At 46.7% G+C, this 21779-nt stretch overlaps 1 protein-coding gene across 3 annotated transcripts in view; it reads right to left on the bottom strand.

Moving 5' to 3' along the window:
• Nucleotides 1-21779, bottom strand: part of PDZD2 (PDZ domain containing 2) — a 337168-nt gene that overhangs the window by 133417 nt on the left and 181972 nt on the right. The window contains exon 1 of one of the 3 annotated variants that reach the window (XM_088476482.1): nt 15861-16031. The exons of the other annotated variants lie outside the window; for them this stretch is intronic. The gene's annotated coding sequence lies outside the window, so the exon portion shown is untranslated. Of the gene's footprint in view, nt 1-15860; nt 16032-21779 lie in introns of those variants that run through there. 3 annotated transcript variants of the gene reach the window in all.

The raw sequence follows: 21779 nt of genomic DNA, 5'->3' as shown, positions 1-21779 counted from the left end.
AAGACTAGAGGTAAGTCTTATTGTGCGTGGTAAGGCATTCCATACATCTCAGCCTTCAGATCTGGACAGGTTGGAGGTGCAAATTACGTGAACGATTCTGCATCTATACCACTATCAGCGACGTGCCCATAAGACGAAACTTCTCCGTGCGTCTGTTTAGCCGACTGTCACGCTCCCAGTCACCATCCAGGAACGCCCCTCACATTTCTGCTACCATGCCTCTTTGTACTGCACCTCTGTCCGAACAAAACCATTGATAAATCTGGTATCTAGATAAAAGTAACAAAGTCTAATCCTTAGGATCGCGTTTTTTAAACCTACATGTGAGGATGAAATAAGACAAGACTGGCTCTTGCATTCTTAATACGTGCCCTACATAAAAGGCGCTGTGTTTATCAGCCCAGCACGAACGCAGCTTCAATCTCCAAATAGATCAAAACAATCCTTAGATGACCTGAGCGCTTGTGATTAATATTGATGAGGCGCTACAAAGAGAAAGAGAAACAAAAAGCAGAAGGTCTGCAATTCTGATCCGTATAAGCCGCAATCTCAGATTTAATTTTTTATTTTCAGTGTCCCCATAATTTGATGCATGAAACCGTCACACACCCTAGCACCAGCTCTCTGAGGGGCATGTGGATTTGTGACGCGTGCGTTCTCACTTCCCTTGCTGACATAGAGCCACCATCATCCTGACTCTTCCTCTCTACTCGTGGGGATGCGCATAGTGAGTTATACCGCCACGGGATAACTCAGGAGACTCTGGGCCTCATTCAGAGGCGGTCGGAGGATGCAAGCGGTCGCTCAGAAACTGGGTGGCCACTTGCATCCTGACCGCCCGCCTCTGTTGCAGTCGTTAGGCTGTGGGTTAACCATCGCGACCATCGGGGCTTACGACGAGACCCTAGGGTAGGGTGTCACTTGTCGTAAGCCCCGGAGAGCTTTCGGCTCTGTCTGAGCCGGAAGATCTCCACTGACATCACTAGTGATGTCAGGGGTGCCTCCCCCAAACGGTAGTCGTTCCCATGGGAACGCCTCCGTTTGGGCTGCCACCCCCCCGGCCCGCCTTCCAAACGGGGTGAGCTGTCAATCAACATCGACAGCTCGCCCCCTTTGGATCGAGACCCGCTACGACCGGCGCTGTCGGTCGTAGCGGGTCTCACGCATGCGCACGCCGTCGTGCGCATGCTCTGTGGGGGGCCATCGACCCGGTCCGAGCGCATCGGCACTAACGACCGGGTCTGAATGACCCCCTCTGTGTGCCTAATACAAAGCATATATCCACATACTCTATATATCCGATTAGAAATCACCTTGATATATTTATTACAGTCTCTCTCTCTAGCCTGAGAGCTTTCCCCACCTCCCCTTCCCCAAATACAGGGCTGCCGGTACCTATATGTCTACCTCTTACTTAGGGCCTGATACAGCAAGGATCGCAACTGCTAAAACGCACGCAATCAGCCGATTGTTGCGTTCTGTGCATGCAGCGCAGTGCGCGAAACCTCCACTGCAATAGGGACTGCGATCTACGCAGACCCATTGCAGAGTGATTGACAGGAAGAAACGTTTGGGGGTGGTGAAAGGCAGTAGGGTGCCGAAATGCAGGCGTGCTAGTGCATTTGAACGCCGTTGCAGGGGCGTGCATAAATTAGCCGCTGCGACGCCACACCCAGCTTGTGTACTGCGTGCGATGAGGTTAGCAATTCCTGAGTACGGTCAGAGCTTGTGCAGGTGTGCGTGAGGCTGCGATAGTACTCGATGTTACCGATGGTTTCACAGGCTTGCTAAGTATTACGGATGTGTGTAAGGTAATAAGGGCGTCCTTAAGTTGATGGCATAGTGATCGCAGAGGATTAGCATATCTTCGCAGTGAGACTGTGTGCGTAATCGCAGTTGCGATCCGTACTGAACGAGGCCCTAAGTCAACTGTCACTATGCGGATTTGGGAACATCTAAATGGCTCAAAATTTAAATACCCCCCTTGGCACGGGATGGAATAAATGGCAATTGTTACATACTTTTAAGAGATGATCTCGTCCCGACTCTAACATATTTATTGTGTATCTTAGCTTCAATAAAGGATATTATGACATTATTCCAAAATAATTGCTACGCGTTGGCAAGCCTTAATTCCAAGACAAGACTTTCGTTGAATTTAAGATGTGGCAACATTTGTAGCAGTCAAATTTGGGTACAGCGAACTTCAAGTATACCCCCATCACATTACCGAATAGCGACGAAGAAACAATATGCACAAGCTTCGGACGATATATGTGGAATTAGTTACTAAGAAACCGAAAATGAAAGTGGAATCAATATCCCAAATATTATGATTCTTTGTGCCTGTGCTTAGTACAGATGTGTTCGTTCTCGTCTAGCCTCAGTATGCCATGCAGTAAGTCCATTTCCAATTTATCCTTAATATATGCCCAAGCAACATCCAAACTAGAATATTTTATGTCTCATACTGTACCCTTGGGGCCTTCTTTCAAGCCCAGCGCTACATCATTAAAATTCTCACCGATAGATTGGGATAATCAGCTGTAAGTAGTCTGGACTAGCCACAATGTTGCAAAGGATCGCTCACTTTTTTTTTTGTATAAAGTCATTTATATTCATCCCTCATTATACTGACAAACATACTGAAGGGGCCTATCCACTAGGCGACCTGAAAGACTGAACGACTAGTGTTCAGACCTTCAGGTCGCCGAGGTGCGGTGCCCGCACTGAACGTCATTCAGTGCATGAGTCCGACCTCCTATCTCTGAACATGCCAAACCTGATGATCGTCGTCAGGTTGTCGGGCATGTCCAGTAGATAGTCGGGGTTGGCAAGGACCCAGCTAACACGCGCATCACTGGTCCTTGCCGGATATCCATTACACGACTTGGATAGGATAGGCCTCTATGGAGCGATGTGAACAATTCCCTAAGCTCCAACCTTTGTAACTCCTAAAGAGACACTTTCTCAGTTGATTCATACGCTAGTAGCCACCACTTGCAGCAAAATAATATACAGTCACTAGCTATCTCCTTCCAGATGTCAAACGATTGGCTTGACAAGCGTTTCTAAATGCCCAAAATGTACTAAAACTCAAGGCTTCAGAGAGACCACAGATTGGAATGACAGCAACTCCCGAGCGGATAGCTGCAGCACTTGAGGAATACCGGGGTTTTTTTTTGCATTATATAAATCTTAAAAAGCAGAAAAACTGCGGGAAGCATAAATGCATTATTTGGATGTACGCACATCGAGAACTGTTCTGTGTGAATTTTCCATTGCGGCATTTTGATCTTTCTTTATACACAGAGTCGGTGGAAGAACAAGAAAAGCAGTCATCACGCCTTTGTACACGTTACACACTCAGTAATGATGGATTAATGATGACTACATTTTCTCTGCAGAAACGTTTCACCGTTAAATACACATTTCATGCTTTTCCGAATATCTGCCGTCTATTGTGCAACATGGACTCCTTGGGGTCTGTTTATTAAACAGGCGATTATCAGTCTCTGGTGCCCCCAGAGTTTTAAACAGCAATGCTACGAAGTGCGAAATCAGGTGTGTTTTGAAACTTCATAGCATCGCCGTTTTAAAATCTGCGGGCAAAAATGCAGCTAATCGTCATCTTTGGAAAGCTGCAATTTAGTACATTTACCCCCCAAGTCTCACATCCAACTGTTGTGCAAACATTTCAACAGACAGCAGCTACTTCTGGAAACATGAGACAGCCAAAGTGCATATAATAAATAATAGCTAGCAATATGTAACTAATTAAGCTTTTCATGCTGTAACACTGGTTGATGACACAACAGTCGCGGAAGACATAATGCGTACCTACAAACCATCCTGATTTCAGCAGCACAGTCCCGATATGAGGGCTCTGTCCCACCATCATGATTGGTACTACATTATCCCGATCACCAGGCAGTTGGGGAAATATGCCCCCATTCACTGCTGCTCTGTAAGACAGACCACACCCACCTGAGGGCAGGGCCGGCATGCCCATTTGGCACTTCTGGCAAATGCCAGAAGGGTTGATGGCCAGATGGGTCGGTCCAGCATCAAACCCTGGCCGAGCATATCTGCCTCCCGGCGCTCTACTCGCCGGGATACTGAAAGACGGCGGCGTGCCACAAGGCATAGCCCCTTTTGAGACTAGGCCATGCCCCTTTTGCCAGCGCGTGCGTAAGGGGACTGCCAGGACTGCTCAGCAGCCCCAGACAAAGCCCCTTTCCCGATCTGTTCATCTCCAATGTTGGAGGTATGGACATACTGGTCCTGATTCTAAACCGGGTGCAAGTGCAAAATTGGTCGTATCTGGCGATATTCTATGGTTTCTGCATGCGTCACATGAAGCGTTCGCAGGCAAGGAGCTCCATACGAATCGGATCTCGAGCGGGCTTGGCGTTCCGTGAAACAAGTGTTTCTGTGCGGCAGCTAGGTGGCTTCCATGCGGACACACAACAGATGCTGCTCATGGGAGTGCCTTGGATATGTATGCAGACTTCTGTGCTTGTTGGAGGCGTGCGAACGGAGATGGGACTACTGTTTAAGATGGAACTTTTGCACCCAGTATGGGACAGCTGCAGACAGAAAATCAGTGGGTGTTGCGTCCAAATACATGAAGATAGGTGGAAAAAAAAAAAAATCGCAATTTTTACAATAGCCAAGATGTTTTATATTTATATTTTTTTTATCTATTATGTGCATGATGGAAAAAAAGAAAAAATCTGAAACGAGGAGCAAAATCTTTATCATAACCTTATTAATCCAGACTTGTATATTTACATGATCTCAGCGTTGAGTGACAGGAAACACTTTCAATATTTGATAAAATTACATCCATGTGTTTCTGTCGCAATATGACACTGAATATACAGATCATATAAGTACAAGGCAATACATTATAAGCGTTTCACAATTTCATGTCAGTTTGAATTAACTCTACCTTTTATGCACGTCCAAGCAGACTGTGTTGGCTCGCTATCTAATAAGGGTTATAATGGATATTGCTAGATGACATATGCACATTGTCATTGTTTTATTATTCATTCTTAACCAAATCTGGTTTATTAAATACAGGTCACAATCCAGCCCGATGAATGAAACCCATATGTGAAAATATACCCATTGACAACACATATCCCAAGCAGCCATTTTGTGGGCATGGCCAATAATTCATGTGAATGAATTCTGTCATTTCCCTTGAAAGCTTTAGAGGAATCACTGCAAAATGGCTGCACCTCACGCCTCAGCCTTATCACTGGTCCCTAGTGACAAGTCAGCAGTCTTATTAATATGGATTCAGCTCACAAAATGGCCTCCTCCACTGTGTGTAGGCAATGGGTGCACTCATGGTGACGACGATACTGCATTTAATTCATTTATGTTGCTGTTGGCCCCACATTCCCACAGATCTCTCCAAACATTTCACAATTTCAAATATTGTTTTGCTTTACACCAACTTATTACCACATAGCTGAGATTTACTTTACACCACAGAAAGGGCGAGGCACGTGGGTTTACCGATAATTCACTCTCCCTCCGGGGCACAAACATAGTTGTACCCACACACAGTCCAAGTCTGTGCCTGGCTGGGGGAATAAGCGGATGCACCGCAATGCTCTGGGGGAGATGGAACAACAAGCCTTGTGGGCAGATTTACTAAAGCTTCTAAAAATGTAAAGTGGTGCCCATAGCAACCAATCAGATCCTCGCTAGCATTCTCTATTGCATGCAGCAGGGAGGGTGGAGACGGCTGAAGTGGGCGGAGCGGGAGCGTGTCAGTGCGATCGCGTCATCGCGGCCCCGTCCTCGCTTTATAATGCCGATATTACCGGCATTACAAAGCAGGGGGCGGGCTACCATAATGCGACTCAGCACGAAACGCGTCATCGCCCCCCCGAACCGCCCACTGTTCAAGTGCGGGCGTGGGGGGGTCTGCGGACAATGCGTGGGACTTGACTTGCCTACTCTTGCAGGGGGGTCTTGGGAGCAGCGCACGATTTTCGGGAGGCTCCCAACAGTCTCGGGAGAGTAGGCAAGTATGTCTTTGGGCAACTACTCCCCCTTAATATCTCTCCAAGGGGGAAATGTATCAAACCTTGGAGAGAGGTAAAATAGATATGAAGTACCAACTAATCAGCTCCTAACTGTCACTTTACAGGCTGTGGGGCACAAATATCAGCAAGTTTTATCATATGCAACAGAGTGATAAAACTTGTTGCGTATAATAAATAGTATAATAGTGCTCCAGCCAATCAGCTCCTAACTGTCATTTTTCAAACAGATGACAGTTAGGAGTTGATTGTATGGAGCACCGTTATCATTAACACTCGTTGCATATGATAAAACTTGTTGATAAATGGGCCCCACAGCCAGTAAACTGACAGTTGAGAGCAAATTGGTTGGTACAAAGAAAAAATGTGAATATTTGCCTGTATACAGGAGGTGTATGAATCCATACTCGCCAACTTCAATTATCTCCTCTTTTGGAGAACCCCATAGGAGGATGCAGGTGACAACTGTTAGGGCGGAGTCAGGCTATATGCACCATTAGGCTCCACCCCCTGTGTCACAATGCTTCAAAATTGTGGCTCTATGAAGAAGGGCAGGGGCTAAAATAATGCAATTATCGTAGAATGATGACATACTGGCCACACCCCCTCCCCACAGACCCACAATTGATGGTATAATTCTCCCCATCCTGCCCACTTCACCAGAATGTGGGCGAGATAAAGGAGGACCGCTCACTCTTCCTGGAACCCTGGGGACTACCTGGAAATGTGGGAGTCTCCCGGAAGACAATACCACATATCCTCAGAACACTTAAGACTACATGTGAACACCCTGCTGCTGCCCAGTAACACCCATTCAACCGCAAGTGGAGATGCGACCGTTTGCGTACGACTCTCAAACTTTCATTAATGTGCATTGGTACATAAGCATAGCTCAGATAACAACACATAATGTACAGGACATCCTATGAAACCCTTACACTTATTTTGTCCAGCATTGATTCAAGATACACCTATCCTCAAATTGTGCCAAATAGCCCCGTTTATCGCGCCACAGACTTGCAACTTATCTGAGCCAACACACTACACCAATCCTAAGTACCTACCGTAGTACATTATAAGCGACCTAAGGGACTGATGATGGACGCAATGCTGATGTAACACGCAATGAAGCAATTTTTTGCGACAGAGTTGAATGTGCAGCGATGGATTAACGATGGCCCTTGCAAAGAGGATTTAATTGCAAAGTAAGTGACAGGTAGTCAGCATTGGTGGTTATACATTACGCAGGCGTTTCGGGACCATTTGTTAGGGCGTGCCCTAGTGAGCCTCTGTGAATTTGTTTTCAGCTGGAGAGACCCCATCGTCTTAGGAGAGTCGCTGTGTCTGAGACAGCGAGGACTTACTCAGAAGTGGATCTGTGCGACAGGCGTTTCCGCTTTTGTAGGTAAGCGGTGGATGGGAGACACCGGAGGCGGGCGGCTCAGTGAACAAGACATCAGCTAAGTCATTAGCATATTTTCGCATTTCCTCTGCATACGGATTCGCCGTTGCCACGGGGCTTGCATCCGCCTCTGAATAAGACCCTCAGACACAAAATTGTAGAACAAGTAGCACAATGGAGGAAAAACGTGCAAAATTTTGGATAATGGACTTCCGCAGTACTGAACAATCGGCCGATTTGCAGATGTAGTTGCAATTTCGTACGCTGCTGGATCAGGCCCAAAGTACACAATCTAGGGTAAAAGACAGGTCCGACATTAGTGACTTGCACCACACATCGTTTAATCTGCAACTTTGTACTAAATACTTCTGCAAAAAAAAATAAAAATGGTGGAAAACTCCTTTAAAGGACACGCACACGTCAGTTCGGGTATGTTATTTTGCACAGCACTTGGTGCACGTTCATGCCCATTAGCGTGAGTATATCTTCTCTCTCAGCAGGAGGTCATGACGCAGAATATTCTTTGCGAAATTTGAGAAAATGGAAACTATATTTGGCACCCATAAATATTTTACCAGGTAAGCGTGGAGGGTAATCACAGATCATGTGGAAAAAAAACAGACTAGCAGCGGTAACAAGCACTCAATCGCTGCATGGAAAGTACCTGGAAATCCTGGAGGATTACAGCACTTCTGCTCTCTGCTGGGAAATAAAACACCATATATAAAAAAAGAGACGTCTTTAACCATCTGTCTGTAGCCACATAAATCTGTGAGATGTGGGGAGAGCTGCAACACACATCAAGTGAGTTACACAATGGGTCACTCCACTGCCTGGTATTCATTTTGGCTGGACATATACTTACACTCTTGTAGCAAAAAACAAAAACACAACTACAGAATAATTAAGATTTTCATAACTATTTGGTGATCAGAGGCAGAGCCAGGAGCAGCCACAAAGGCAGAGGAGGCAAGAGAGTGGGAAGGGGCACCTTAGCAGGATTGAGGTATGGGCCATTTAACCCCTCATTACCCAGCCGGTTATTAGCTAATGTAAGGTCTCACTCCAATAACATGGATGAGATTAGGCTGAGAATTGACTGTTAGCAGTCGCTTAAAAATTGCTCTGTATTAAAATGTACTGGCTGGGAGCGAATGACTCAGGATTGCCCATTTCAATTGCCTGGGAGAACTTTGCTTAGAGCTGATATCAGGACATCAGAGTCCGGCAAGAAAAGAGGTGGGGTCCTTTGCACATACATCCATAATAGCTGGTGCGCGGATGTTCCATTAATTGAGAACTACTGCTCGGCTGACCTGGAGTTTTCATTGTTAAAGGGCAGGCCGTTCTATCTGCCCCGGGAGATATTCGAGGTTCTTTTGGCCACCAGGCCACAGTCCACATTCCCACAATAGACAGTCGGATCATTCCGCTCTGTTTTAAGTTCCGAAATAGACCATTAGACGGTTTAGCACTGTTACTAGGAATGTTACTATTTGGCCTGGGGGGGGGCGTTATTAAAACTCCAGGGCTGTCTAAAATGTACTGATTGGGATCTATTTGTCGAGGAGGCCAGGGTGGATTCAAGTACTAAAGTGGATCAATTAGCCTCAGTGGTTTTAATGTAGCTTCATTGTTGTACTGAAAACGTCACTTGTAAAAAGACAACATAAGTATTTCCCAATTAGAAACCCTGAATGAATAGAGAGGTCCATTCCTTGCAAAGATCTAGTGATAGTGCATTTAGATCTAAAGATAGTTTAGCACAGGGCCGGGCTGGCACTAAAAATAGGCTCTGGCATTTAAAGCACACATGCCCAACCTCACGTCAGCAACTGGCTCCTGGCACAGACTCCTCCCCTTACTATTCCTGACTCCTCCCACTTCTTAATCTATGCTCTTATAATTATGATTAATATTAGGACAACATATAAGTGCACATCATTCTCTGTAATAAAATACACACAACAGGAGTGAGAGGGTGAGAGTTTACAAAATGAGAGAGTTTAGCAAATTGGTTAAGTTTTATCTTCAAAATGGGAAAACATCTATTCTCAGACTCTATTACATTGGCCGAGTTTAATAGGTGTGAGAGTTTACTACTAAACACTCACATTTTCAAAATGCTCACCCTACTACATTTGGCCCTTGGTATTTGGTTGGTTCTGTTAGGTAAATCTGGCACTTAATTGGTGAAGGTCACAAATAAAGATAAGGGGAGGGATTTTCCCAATTGACCAAGCCCTAACTCAGCAGTTGTACAGGATTAGATAGGATTTTTTTTTAGGGCAGGGGTGCTGAACGCAGAGAACGTCACGTCGGTGCACACCAAAACAGAGCCGTTACTAAACATTTTGGTGCCCTGTGTACATAAAGAGTATAATCAAAGCAGAGAGTACGCACATTTTAGGTGCACGCCAAAAAAACAGGTGTGGTCATGCAGGGAAGAGTAACAATCACATAGTAGTGCCCCTTATTCACGTTAAGCCACACAGTAGTAGTGCCCGTTATAACACATGATGCCACACCGTAATGCCCCCTAGAGCACATTATGCAACACAGTAATGCCCCCTATTATTATACTTCATTTATCTATAGGAAGCAGACCCCTCCTGACAGCAATAGCGATCTGAGTGCAGCGTCTGTAGATGCTACCTCAGAACACTATCGTGACTTTCGGTCACCATGGCGGCAGCAACAGCCAGTCTGAGTAAGCTCCAGCTTATGCAGGCTGGCAGCCTGCGTGGTCAGGAAAACTGCGTCCACCAACACAGATCATGGCCTTGGCACTCCCCGAAAAATTGGGGCGACACTCCCCCATTTCTGGAAACACTGGCTAGGCACGCCCCCTGCTCCTCCCCCCAAACGCCGCAGCATGTCAATCATTATAGGATCTGAGAGAACGCAGAACCTGTTCTGCACATGGATATGTCTAAACCCTGAACTGTTGGGGTGCCTTGAGGACCACGTTTGGGAACCTCTGTCTCACGCTATTAGCGGTTACAGCAGCGAATGCAGTTCCCGCTATCATTCTTGTAAATAGTACATGCTACACACAGTGGCCTGTGTCAGCAGGCAGGACAGGCCAGAAAGCAGTATCTCACACTACTGGTGGCTAGAGCAGCAAGCGCGGTTCTCGCTCTCCTTTCGGCGCTGTGGGCTTGATTCAGACGAGGACGCAAATGCCATTGCAGCTGCGATCTCCTATGGATTCGCAACTGCAAAAACATGATAAAGAGCAACTCACCATCCAGTGCTTAGAAACGCCCACTGACAGCGTTTAAAAATCTGTCGCTCACGCACAAAACTGGAAACACTGACCATAGATCGAGCGGCAATCAGCCAGCAGAGGATGTGTGAGCTGTCGCAGACACCGCGGTCTCCACGGTCTCCAGACACACAGAGGGCTCTCCTGCTGCCAGCAAGGACGTAGTGGCTAATTTATACAGGCCCAGAAAACAGCGTTTCAACAGTTCGACGCGCCTGCATCTTTATATCCCCCCCACCCGTTACCTCCCGCAAACGCTTTGAGTGTGAATCCTCCGTGAGGGCATAATCACAATGCGCAGGGCAGCTTAAGCGCACGCGCAATGGCAAACAATCGCTCAATCTGCGTAAATATTGCCAATGCATCCACATCAGGCCCTGTGTCAGTAGATTGGGCAGGGATCAGTGCTCTCTCACTGCTGTCCTAGTCACATTAGTGGGACAGGTCACACGTACACTATACAGTCACCACTGGTCACATGAAGATCATTCTAGATGAACCACAGAAGCTGCAGCCCACAGTGACCCAACCTCTGAGCATGAGCTGAACGTTACTGTAACCCAAGAGCTCCCATTCCATAAAGAGAACAGGATCACATACTAAGAATTACATTCAGGAAAAATTGCCGGGCTACGGAACATTCAGAAGGCAAATTCCCAAACTGTCCTGATTTTCAGCTGCTAAATATTTGAGGGTATGAATGTAAAAAAATAAATAAATTACAGGAACAAAAACCTACTTGAAACAATAGTGAAAAACATGAGAGAGAGAGAGACTGGAAATTAGGGAGAAGTGGCAACAATACATTAAAGGAATATATAGTAAACACAACGGAATGGGTATGAAATACCGCCGGCGGCATGGCAGCCCGACAGGAGCAGAGTGCGACGCAGCGGAAGCCCGACAGCGCTGGAAATCCCGATCATGGATAGGTAAGTATCCACTAACCTAACCCCCCTAACCCTCCTTAGGGGTGCCTAACCCTAACTTCCCCCCCAAGTGCCTAATCCTAACCACCCCCTTCCCCGCTACCTAAACCTAAGTCCCCCAGGGGGGTGCCTAACCCTGAGTCCTCCCCGGGGGTGCCTAACCCTCCCTCCCCCTAGCCTAACCCTAAGTCCCCCCCGGGAGCCCTAAACCTAACCCTCCCCCCCGCGGCTGTCCGCTCGCGGCGCCCGGCATCACTACGATCGTGAAATCACTACGGCATCACTACATCGGGGAAATGCGGGCGTCTACATCTAGACGCCCGGCATTTCACCCATGCCGGGATAAGACAGTCGGGAAGCCGGCTGCCGGTATATAGGCAGTCAGCTTCCTGATTGCTTCCCAACACAACAATGGCGACTTATTTATATTATTGCGTGAACATTTTTATGACTCTACACTAATATATATATATATATATATATATATATATTATACACACACACACTCACCCAGCTTGTCCGGCACTCAATTGGTTCCCTTGATTTTGATTTTACTTGCCCGGGTACCCTCGTGGAGTCAGCTGCAAAGGCTGGCACAATGTATCGTAGGGTGATCAGCGTCACTCCGGTCTCATAATAATAATAAATTACAATAGTGTTGGTTTAATTCAACATTTCAGCGCTTGTATAACGCCTTCGTCAGGAAATAGCATCATGATGCTGCATGATGCTTCAGCGCAATAAAAGTGCTGAAACGTTGAATTAAACCAACGCTATTGTCATTTATTATTATGAGACCGGAGTGCTGCTGATCACCCTATGAGATATAGAGAGATATATATATATATATATATATATCGGATTTACTCGGATCTTTAAACGGCATTTTATTGGCTATCGCCTATCATGTGTTTTGGATAGACAATATAATAAATCCGAATTCGCGGTAAAGTGGCGATAAGAACCGAGTAAATCCGAGCCTGCACATCCCTAATATATATATATATATATATATATATACATACATACATACATACATACACACACACACACACACACACACACACACACACACAGGTATTTATAATAGACCATAAAAGTTATGACATCACTAAGGGCCATCTACAACAACATTACCTATAGGGGTTTATACATATATTAAATGTTTCCTGTAAATTCTAATAAGATAAATGATACAGATGTGGTGTTATAGAACATGGCAGGTACAGTATTGTGCAAGCCTGTCAACTTAAAGTCAAATCAAAACCACAGCCCCAAATGTCTGAGTAGAATAGAGCCGTAGCCAAATTGTGTCCAGGTCTATTTGTCTGCAATGACAGGAGGTACGGTCCAGACACCTCGGGTTCACGCGGAAGAAGCTGCAGCAGTTCGGATGACATGCTAATTTGCTTTTTTCTATTATGCTAAGTAGCCTGACTTGTATGCTAATCGGTGGCCGCCCCTCCACTTGACCTTAGCACTGTAGATCAGTGAGAAGTGATGGAGAAGAGGACTGGTAGGGGAAGACAAAGCACTACTCATTACACTCACTGTCCCCTCTTCTGGGAGAAGCTCTGATGGGTGTGTTTATGTGTGTGTGAGTGTATGTGAGTGTGTGTGAGTGTATGTGAGTGTATGTGAGTGTATGTGAGTGTATGTGAGTGTATGTGAGTGTGTGGGTGTGGGGAGGGGGTGAGGGTTTGGTGCGAGTAGCATTCTAGTAAATAAAAGAGGAACTGTCTCAACCTCAATCCTGTTCAATATTAATAGGTTTACATCAGGGTTACAGCCTACATATTTTTGGACTGTAAGCCGACAAAATTGATGTTGTGAAAACGGATTTTACACTTTATATAATGACGGGTTCTATATTTCCCATTTTGTGGTTTGTAAGCAGCCCGATTGTGTGTAAAGACCAAGACCCCGATTCAAGGAAGGGCGTAATGGCGATTTTTACGCAGATCGAGCAATTTTGTGCCATTGCGCATGAGCCGCACTGCACGTGCGCAGCGATCGCATTGCAATTACGGACGCACAGAGAAATCACAGTGAGTGACAGGCTGTCAGCAATTGATTGGTGATAACACGTGGGGTGGTCAGAAAAACGCAAGTGCGTCTTACCGTTTAACATGGGCGTGCATATATTACCCCTTGCGATCTCCCGCGCAGCATGGGAACCCTCTGCGTGTCAGGAGAACTGCTGAGTCTGCGGCTGGTCAGAACTGCCGCTAGGGCAAGATGGCCGCTCGATGTGCGCCGATGTTACTGATATTGACGCAGGTAAGCGCGTTGTACGCAGATAAGGCAGCAGTGGGTGTGGCTATGCTCGGGTGATCTTTGGAACCATTAGCCTATTTTCGCAGCTGCGTTCCGTCCAAAATCGCAGCTGCGATCGCATTACCGTCAATCTCTGAATCAGGCCTCTAATCGGTAAGTCCAAATTAAGCTCATTGTAGCATTAAACTGTATAAATATATCTTTTTTTTTTTTTCATTCTTATTCTCCACATTTTAACTTAACTTTTTTGGTTCACTTTTTAAAATATTAAAAACTTGCTTGGTAAGCCACAAATCCCCCCATTTCTTCAGCAATAAGCCCTTTTCTCCTGAAAACAGGTTTATTTTTGTATTAATCGCTTTAAACAGAGAATATTTAATCATTCGCATCATCATCTTCATGTATCAAACTTCCAAAGAGGCAAAAGTTGCTGATCCAATTCCTAGGTCTCCTTCACGAGCCATGGGGAACGTAACAAGACCACATGCTGGCAAATGTGTCACCTTGTACTGTACATCATACATCATACATACATCATACTTGGGTCTGTAGTGATAAGTTCTCCTTCCAGTAAAGCAGACTCTTCAGTAGTTATACTGATATAACTGTTTAATGATTTTTGCAACAGATAAGCCAATATGCCCTGCCATGGTTTTAGCATGCCCTAGCAGCAACTGGGCATGCTGGGATGTGTAGTTCCACAGCAGCTGGAGCATACTTACCGACATTCTGGCAACCCCTTCCTGGAGGGGGCTGCCAGGTTGGAGCGGGGGCGTGCCGGCGTAATTGCCTCCCCGCCCCATGCTTTATAACGCCAATATTACCTGCATTATAAAGCAGGGGGCGGGACTACGTTGACACATTCCACTGCGAATTGCATCATCGCCCCCCTCCCAAACCGCCCACTTTCACGTGCGGTCGCGGGGGGTCTGCGGACATTCCAGGGGACTCGCCTACTCTTGAGGGGTTCTGGAAGCAGCACACGATTTTCGGGAGTCTCCCGGCAGTTCCAGGAGAGGAGGCAAGTATGAGCTGGAGTGCTTACCCCAGATATATGCAGTGTGATGATCACAGATAACAGTGCACAAATATAGGAAGGAATCTCACACTGCAGCCCTACAAAAGTATTACATTAATAAAGGAGTAGTAGATATCTGGAACAGACTGCCAGCAGCACAAATAACCAAGGTCTGTGAGAATGTCACAATAAGTTATCTGGGCAGAGCGGATGAACTGACCGGCTAAGATTCTAAGGAATACGCTCAGTATATACTCTCCAGCGACTATATTCCCATCTGATCATTATACAATTGCCCAAATTGTGAAACGATAACAGGTCTGTACAGGTTTTTTTATTATTTACTAAGTGTATTTATCTTGCAATGTTTTGTCTGAAGAAAGCGCTGGAGATATCTGGAGCCATCCGCAAGGGAAACAAAAATCACCACACGAGCCCACCGTGCTACATTGTTTTCTAAACAATTCTGCATCGCTGCCGCACATATCGCAGTGTCAGAGAACGATGTATTCATATATTAACACACGGCGTTCACCAGTCCCGCAAACAGTCAGCGTAAATCCTACAAACTGTTCTAAGTATATAAATATACATACATTTCTTTGAATTTTATTTTCTTCTTTAATAAGCAAGCTCTGTGCATGCAGCAGGTCTGTAACGAATTGTAATGACTGTTTGAGGAAGACAAACCACATGACCTAGTACATATATAGGGAATGAGCACATGTCAATTCATCACAAGAGCACCAGTAAAAGGTTACATCTCTAGCAGGCTTCTCCTATAAATGAAAACAACACTGAGTGAAAGCTGGGGACAGCTGTTTGCAGCACAATAAAACTCTGCAAAAAGTACATAAAACATTACAAAGTGCTACTTGTTTTATGGTCCAGCGTTCCATACCTTGTTAAGAAGCAACCCCTGGGCTAATTCTTCTGTCTGGCGGTATCGGGAACCCCATAATCCACCCATGCATTGTCATGGCTTACATAGGAGCCTCTGTAAGTTACAGGGGGCTCTCTCCACACTTGTTAGGCTGGGAGCTCCGCTCAGGTCCATACATCCTGCCTGCTCTCCAGTCTCCTCTTGCTGTGCAGCAGGAGCAGCAGCCTGTGCATCGGTCCTGCCCCCACAGCTACTGTGCAAAGCCGCCCCACCTACTGCACAATCATCCCTCTTTAACCCCTGGGATGCTGAGAGCAGAGTGATGTCATGCACCAGGATCACCGCTAACTTCAACAACAATATATTCTTACTTACATTTAAAAAAGAAAAAAGTTTGATTCCTCTTTTGTTTTTAACAACTTTTTGCTTATTACCGCACAATAATAATTAAGTAAAGAAGATGATCTCCATGCACACATAATGGTTTAGGCATAACATACTTTAAGCAACGCATAGTGTAAAGCTGCCCATCCACTAGAAGACAGGCAAAAGACTGCACGATTACGACATTGTGATCGTGCAGTCGTTTGTCAGCCTGTGATGTTTCTACACTGACGAGCAGTCGTTCAGTGTAGGCACAATCAATCATCTGCAAACATGCTCATCCACGATTAGCAAACGATTATCGATATCATTCAATCGCTCATTTTAATCATCTAGTGGATAGGCACCATAAAACATAAACAAAACCCGGCACTGGCGGAATCTGTATATTATTAATAAAAGGATATTATTGTGATAATAAAGCAGAAATTATAACATAAAAAAAGAGCACTGACGCATTTGCAATTTCTAAATAATATATTTAAAGATTATAAGGGCCTAATGCAGAGATGAACGTTCGTCCCTGTTGGCCGAGAGTAGATCTGGCGGGTTTTTGGACCCTGCATGCTCTGGAAGCTAGCGACAGAGTCGTACGCATTTCAGTCGCAGCTACGCTGATGGCTGAAGAGGCGCAACCGAGTGCGCTGACAAATGAAAAGGCCAGTGCGGGCGTGTCGGCGTAGCTGCCGGCTATGCCGGGTTGGGACACGAGCAGAGATTCCAGGCGTATCGTTTGCACCTATTATATGGCTGGTTGCAAGTGAGGAATGATGATGATGAGGACAACTACCGAACTAAAGGGGTCATTCAGACCCGCTCGTGAGCGCAGGACGCTCGCAAGCGGGTCGATGTTGCCGCACTGAGCATGCGCACGACGGAGGGAGCTCCGTCGTGCGCATGTGCGATACCCTCATAGCGACGGACTCTCCGTCGCTCCGGGTCTCGCACCAAAGAGGGTTTGCTGTCGATTGACAGCACGCCCCCTTTGGTGGGCGTGTCGGGAGCGTGACTGCCAGACGGAGGCGTTCCCATGGGAACGCCTACCGTCTGAAGCCGGCCCCACTGACATCACTAGTGATGTCAGTGGGAGTGATTTTGGCTCTGATAGAACCAAAATCACTCCAGGGCTTGCGGCAGTGAGACCCTACTGCAGGGTCTCAGTCGCAAGCCAGATGGTCGCGATGGTCTTGACCCACAGCTATGCGAGCGTCCATAAGGCCGCTCCATTTTCAGGGAGGAGGGCCCTGATTCAGAGCGAGCGCTCTGGTCAGAGCGTTCGGCTCTGAATCAGGCCCTAAGCCAACGGACAGGGGGCTGGTGCAGCGCAGGACGCTTACAAATCTGCATAGGGGTAAGTGATCCAATTTTCCCCGAGTATGCAACCGTGGGAGCACATACTCCCAATTTACTCCCTACTCTGCATCAGATTCCGCATGCTTCACAGAGGATTTGAACAATTCTGCCAGAGAGAGAGAGAGATTGCCTTATTGCTCCCTTTCTGATGGGTGGGTAAATAAGATGAGATCCAGTCTCACCCGCCAAGCAAGCAAATAACTTCCTAACGGTTCCTGCCAGTGCCAGCACAGACCTTTACTGTAATTCTGCAGAGAAACCCACCATGACATCAGCCCACCTAGTCTGAGTTTACTGTGTGGGTCACCTGCAAAGAGAGCGCTGTAGTGCAATGTACTGCATCAGTTAGCCGCCCTACCCCAGCACAGGGCAGTGGCGGGAGGCGCTCGTATTACACTACGGCATATGAGCCTGATTGATTGTCCAATACCAGTAATTGGACAGGTATAGCAGTTAATTGGGGTGTCCAATAAGCATAAATGGAAATGATTAGGTTGAGGGAATGTTATATAAACGTTTCAGAAAAGACAGAGTTAAGGTGCGTATCCACTAATAGACATAGAAACCAGAGTACGATGACGACATTGCAATCGTGCTGTCGTTTCGATGTCTGTGTGGTTTAGGGTTCCCAGGGGGTACTTAGGGTCAGGCCCCCCCCCCCCGGGAGGGTTAGGCTAGGGGGAAGAGTGGGTTAGGGTTAGGCACCCCCGGGGGGAGACTTAGGTTTAGGCGGCGGGGAAGGGGGGTTAGGTTTAGGCACTTAGAGGGGGTTAGGGTTAGACACTTGGGGGGAGGATAGGGTTAAGCAACCCTAAGAGAGGGTTAGGGTTAGAGGGGAAATTAGGTTAGCATACTTACCTTTTTGGACGATCGGGATCTTCACTCCTGCCGGGCTGCCGCTGTCGGGAATTGAACCGTCGGCCATGAGGCCGGCGCTAATTCCTATCAAACCCCACAGAGCGAGTAGAATGAGCAGAGACTGTAGTCGGGCACAAAAAAGCCCGTCTGCGTGTAAGCCAGTGAGATAGTCATTCGAATCCATCTGGCCAGAGTCTGTTTGTTAGCTGGCCATACCTTCTTGTGGAATCCATATAGGACAAAGAGGGAGTCCGATTTTCTGATGGAAGTAGTATGGTCCACGTAGATCTTTAGAGCACAGACCACATCCAAAGAGGCCTCACCTGCCGAGAGGTCTGGTGAATTAAAGGCCGGAACCACAATTTCCTCATTCAGGTGGAAGCGAGAAACCACCTTGGGATGGAAGCCTGGGTGTGTTCAAAGAACAGCCCTGTCTTAATTAAATATCAAAAAGGGAGAGTGACATGAAAGTGCCCCTAAATTAGATACCCTGCGGGCAGATGCTATAGCCAGAATAAACAGTCTTCGCAGTGAGCCATTTGATATCCACCGATTCCAGAGGTTCAAATGGAGGTTCCTGAAGTGCTTTGAGCACCACTGACAAATCCCATGGAACCACAGGCGGGACAAAGTGAGGTTGTATCAGTAGAACACCCTGCATGAAGGTGTGGACATCTGGCATTGAAGCAAACTTGCGTTGAAACCAGATAGACAAAAGCAGAAACTTACACTTTGAGAGATGCTAGGCGGAGGCCTAGATCCAGTCCAGCCTGAAGAAAGGCAAGAATTCAAGAAATTCTAAATGACCCGAGGGTCATAGTTCCGAGGAGCACACCATTGGAAATAAGAATGCCAAATTCTGTGGTAAATCCTAGCTGAGGCAGGTTTATGTTCTCTGAACATGGTCTGGACCATTAGCCGTTATGAGGGAAGTCTCAAGACTAGCCGTTAAAGACAGACGGGCTAAGTCCGGATGTAGACAGGGACCCTGAGACAACAGGTCTACTCGTAGAGGAGCGTCTATGGAGATGGCTGGGAGATTGCATTCGGCCCATGTGAGAACGCGGGACACCTCTGTCATTGCTGATTGACTTTGAGTTCCCCCTTGATGATTGAGGTAGTCCATAACCGTGGAGCTGTCGGACTGTACTTGTTACTGGCCTGTTTTTCAGAATATTCCAAGCCGGAGTGAGAGCTCTGTATATGGCTCAAAGTTCCAGGATGTTGATTGGCAACATGTTGGCCATTTTCCGGTATTCTGAGCAGCGCTGAGACCCGACGCGGGACCATGGACAGGTAAGTTTAAAAAAAAAAAATGGGTGCAGTGTGTGCGGTGTGGGGCCCCCTGGACCCGGGGGCCCGTGTGCCCCGCACACACTGCACCCATTATAGATACGCTGCTGGCTGGAAGAGGGTGAAAGGAACTGAGGACCTCATTCAGAGGCGGTCGCTCGGGAGCGATCGGTCGCACCCAAAGTGACCGAGAATATGCAAAACGAGCGCTCAGTCGCAAAGCACATCATAAGCGCGGAAACACCCACAACAATGAAAGCACACCTCCTATCTCTACGGCCTAATTCAGAGTCAGTCGCAGGCGGCAACCTACGTCAGCACGATTAACACCTGTTACATTGTTAATTGCCTACAAACATTGGTTGAGGCAGTAACCATCGCCAGCACTCGCAATGCTTAAGGTAGACCATGGGCTACCCTTAGCTCTACGAGCAGTAGCGTCGTTATTGCAACGAGATGACGTGTGTGATGACTCGCTCAGTAATATATGCACGCCCTTAAAACGCCCTTTTTAAGGTCAACCACGCCTGCGTGCGCACCACCACACCCCCCTTCACAAGCACCTTCCCCTGTAACCACACACAAACGGCACGAAATGTCAATCACAGCTACGACCTCGTAGTGACTAGCGAGCAAGAGGATTGCGGTCGGGAAGACAGGCTTGCGCACGCGCACTGCCAGGTACACGCATGCGCAGTTGAAAAAAACATTGCTCGCTACGTCCAATCGCTCCGTGCGGCCGCCTCTGAATGAAGTCCTGAATCCCTCTGTCCCTCCAGTTTTCAGGAAATGTAATGTATTCTGAGATGGTGTTATATATACAGTAAAGTAAAGATTGTTCTCATCGTTCTGGTCCCGCATGGTCAGGTAAGAATCAGTGGGAGTAAGAAGTCAATACCCAAGGGGTGAGGGGTACCCTAGGGCTTGTGCCAGCCCCGAATCACTGGATATGCCTGCATTGCTCCCCGGAATGTAAAAATTGGCATGGTCTCCATCTCACTAGTGTTTTATGAAAAGTAAATAGTTGTTCGGGAGAAAATTCAATTTCAATAGCCCAAAGTCTTATTTGTTTTATAGAGTCCAGAATATATTTACAAAAACAAAACACTAATCACCAATCAGCTGAGCAGTTATTCCTCATACAAATAACGGTGTTTAACAATCATCCGTGACTTCCTCTGCTGAAATAAAACCTGACTGATCCTCATCGACAACTGCATGATATGGTCACTAGTGGTTCAGGCAGTCACACCTAATTATACCAGTCTGATGATTTCTGCGCTCCCCGTGGGTCTGTGGGCGGCTTCTGTACAAAGGTTAGCGTGGATTTATATTTCTTAAGAACCATTTAAATGCGGTAACAATATCTCTGTACACAGGACCGGCCCTAGCCCAAATTTTATGGTAACCGAATATATTTTTTGGCGCCCCCAGGCATATTGTTGCCCGCGCCAGAAAAAATTAAGGGGCCGTGGTCTCATGGAAAAAGCCATACCCATGAGCCAAACCCCATTTTGTCACACTGAATGCATGCCCCCAGACCCCCTCTCCAGTGTATCGATACGGCGAGCATGAGCACGGCAATTATTACAAAAAGCAGCTCACCCCCCTTTTGTTTGTTTTTTTACTGAGCATAGATATGGCTACTATGAAGGTGTATAGAATTCACCATTGTCACACACACCAGTCATCCATTGTCTCATATACACACACACACCAGTCATCCATTTTCTCATATGCACACACACACAGTCACCCATTCTCTCTCTCTCGCACACACACAGTCACCCATTCTCTCTCTCTCGCACACACACAGTCACCCATTCTCTCTCTCTCGCACACACACACAGTCACCCATTCTCTCTCTCTCTCTCTGTCACCCATTGTCACACACACCAGTCATCCATTGTCTCATATACACACACACACAGTCACCCATTCTCTCTCTCTCTCTCTCTCTCTCGCACAGTCACCCATTCTCTCTCTCTCTCTCTCTCTCTCTCTCTCTCTCACACACAGTCACCCATTCTCTCTCTCTCTCACAGTCAC

This window comes from Taudactylus pleione, unplaced genomic scaffold (genome assembly GCF_031769625.1).
Source record: "Taudactylus pleione unplaced genomic scaffold, aTauple2 ptg000189l, whole genome shotgun sequence".
NCBI classification, from domain to species: Eukaryota; Metazoa; Chordata; class Amphibia; order Anura; family Myobatrachidae; genus Taudactylus; species Taudactylus pleione.
The sequence above is the reverse complement of the archived record's forward strand: the minus strand, read 5'-3'. Positions and strand labels throughout refer to the sequence as shown.